This window comes from Cyprinodon tularosa, unplaced genomic scaffold, assembly GCF_016077235.1.
Source record: "Cyprinodon tularosa strain WSP-4 unplaced genomic scaffold, ASM1607723v1 ctg1638, whole genome shotgun sequence".
Taxonomy (NCBI): Eukaryota; Metazoa; Chordata; class Actinopteri; order Cyprinodontiformes; family Cyprinodontidae; genus Cyprinodon; species Cyprinodon tularosa.
In genome coordinates this window covers 11771-14411 of record NW_024038474.1, presented here as the reverse complement: position 1 = coordinate 14411, position 2641 = coordinate 11771, and the positions used below count along the sequence as shown (strand labels likewise).

Below are 2641 nucleotides of genomic sequence, written 5' to 3'. Positions count from 1 at the left end.
ATAACACAAAACCCATGTGTATTGCACTCTGTCTGTAATATGCCATGTGCTTGAAACAAGGTAAACTAAATTAAGACATATTAAACTAAAAGTAGAGAGAAATTAATAATAAAAAAATTAATAATAAAGTTAAATGTTTATATTGTACCGCTAAACTGGTTATAATACCTTTTTTTTTTCTCAGATAAATACTGTGGTGCATCTGACTTTTCTGATCACCTACAGTTGAACTTTCCACAACTCCTGCGGACCCGTGGCTCTACAAGGTCCAAGGCCTTGGAAATCATTCCTTGCCCACAGAATGGGTTTACTCCAGAAGGCCTGTGTAGCAAAGAACTTGGAGTAGGGGCAGCTGTGATTTACATAAGGCCACTCCAAAAAGATATTGACCTGCAGGTAGTGATATGTATTTGTAGTACTATGTACAGTAGTATTTGATTCTCTGGCATATGAAATTCCTGGCATTGAAATCCCCAGCCAATAACTCTCAAAACTGTCTGTACAAAGTCCACCAAGCTCTAATGTGAAGAAAAATGTTTGATTATGTGATGCATATTTATTAGTTACTATTGTCTCATTTATTCTAGGATCCTCCCAGTGTGACCGTCACAGGTCAAACTGCAGGACCAATGGTGGAATGTGTCTACTGTGCAGAGTTATTTAGCTTCTCTGAGATTCAAGGCCACAACGACTGTTGTGAAAAGTGAGACATATTTCTTGTTCATACATGAATTTGTATTGTGTAAATTGTGAAGTCCTACCTACATTTTATTTTCCTAAAACATCAGCTGATCCAATTTTTTTCTATTTTATTAGTGTCTCACACACTGAACTGTTATTGATGTTTTTGATTCCTTTAGTGTATTAACAATTTCCTGCTATCACTCCAAGAAAAAATAACCCAGATTCTGCTGCTGAAGAAACCGTTGAGAATACCCAGGCAGGAACCTCAGCTGCTGCTAGCTCATCAGGCAACCAAAATCCACGGGAAGAAAATGAAAGTAGTAGCTGTGAAGGTGCAACTGTCTTATTGTTTATAACCATATACAGTTAATAGATACAAGTACTGATATTTATATTTTCCTTACAAAATAGAAGGAACTTGTAGAAGCTTTCCTAAAGATGTTTTTTTTTTTTTTACTATTATTTCCAATTTTCATTTATAATTAATTGATTTTCAGAGTGGAAAACAGAGCCTGATTTTTACAAGGCAGCCAACATATTTTGCCATCACTTGCTCAGCACTGCGGAACTGAAGCCAGGGTTGGTTGCCAGGCTTGATCTCGGATCCACTGAGGAAGGTCGTTAAAGGGAAATTCTGACTTTCTACAAAAAAACGGGTATTGACTGGTCAAGCCCATTTTCTGTTATACTGACTGGTAGGTATCTGTCATTAAATGTGTTTTATTGCAAAATTTGTAACAAGAACAGTGATTACAACTTAAAACTGAAGTAAAACTTTTAACTAGCTGAATAGTCTTTATGCCATGCTCCACTACTTCCTTAACCCTTTAAAGCCTGATCCAAGAATAAAACAAAACAGGAAATTACTTTTTTTGGTCGGAAGTCCTTATTTGGCCTTTTAACAAAATATGTAAAAAGAAAAAATTTTTTAATTATTAATAATTTATTACTATGCGATAAGTCAAGATTATTTTTTGTGTAGTCTTCTGCCCTCTGTTATCAGGTATATCTGATTGTGTACAATAGGATTTTGAGCAAAGTTTTTACCATTAAATTATGCAAAAGGTGTCAGACGCAAAACATTTCAGAAACTGTATGTATCAAATATGATACATTTGGCATTACAGGGTTAAATTAAAGCAGACCCTTTAGTTTCTGTTTTAATTGACATGCCAAATTTATTAAACTAGATGTGCCTTACCGCAGCAGTCACAACAACCACGATTAGGTGCACATTCAGAAAGTTTTCGAGCTAGGAATAAAACCTATTTAAAATTGACTTGCATTACATACACGTTCATAGTAAGTCTACAGGGTAAGTCCTTGTATTTCAGGTGATGCAGCTATCGGAGATGGTGTAAAACAACATTTCCTGTCTATGTTGGGATCTGGAGAAGTACCACCTTTCTCCTGCAGAGTGCGCCGTGGGTGTCCTGGGCTGGAGCCCTCCAGCACACCTGGTGCTCATCAGCCCATCAGGAGACCTTCACTACATAAGCAGCTGCCAGACCTTCCTTCAACGTTAGCGAACCTGAACCTCTGTTACCTGAAGAATCTTAGTTGTCTCTAGAGAGAAACCTGATTCTAATCTGCCTCTGTCTTCTCGCTCACAGGAAACCCGTCTCAAGTCTGAAGCTCTGGAAGAGCTTAGCCTGTTACCTGCCTGCCTGCCCTAGAGAGCCAAACCTGAAGATCTCAATCTGGATTCCTCCTGCTGCTCTCAGAGAAGAGCTGGAATCCCAAACCAAGGTGTGATACTCACTAGCCAGAAGCTAGACGCTGCTGCTGCTGTGCACTCTGCTGAACCAACAGTCTCTGGACCCAACCTGTTCCCCCTCTCACACAAGGAAAGCCTGAACCTCTTCAAGGTATTTTCAGAATATCAAAACTCAACAAATCATCTGATAACTTGGCTAATCAAACTATCCGTCTCTACAGACGTCAGTGAATCCTGCCC

The 2641-nt window shown here is 38.6% G+C and overlaps 1 long non-coding RNA gene across 1 annotated transcript; it reads left to right on the top strand.

Moving 5' to 3' along the window:
• The first annotated feature begins 259 nt into the window (after nucleotides 1-259).
• Nucleotides 260-2146, top strand: LOC119780645. Its single transcript, XR_005280430.1, has 5 exons — nucleotides 260-396; nucleotides 588-703; nucleotides 892-1016; nucleotides 1182-1379; nucleotides 2019-2146. It is a non-coding gene; the product is annotated as an uncharacterized LOC119780645 (long non-coding RNA).
• Nucleotides 2147-2641: the final 495 nt, after the last annotated feature.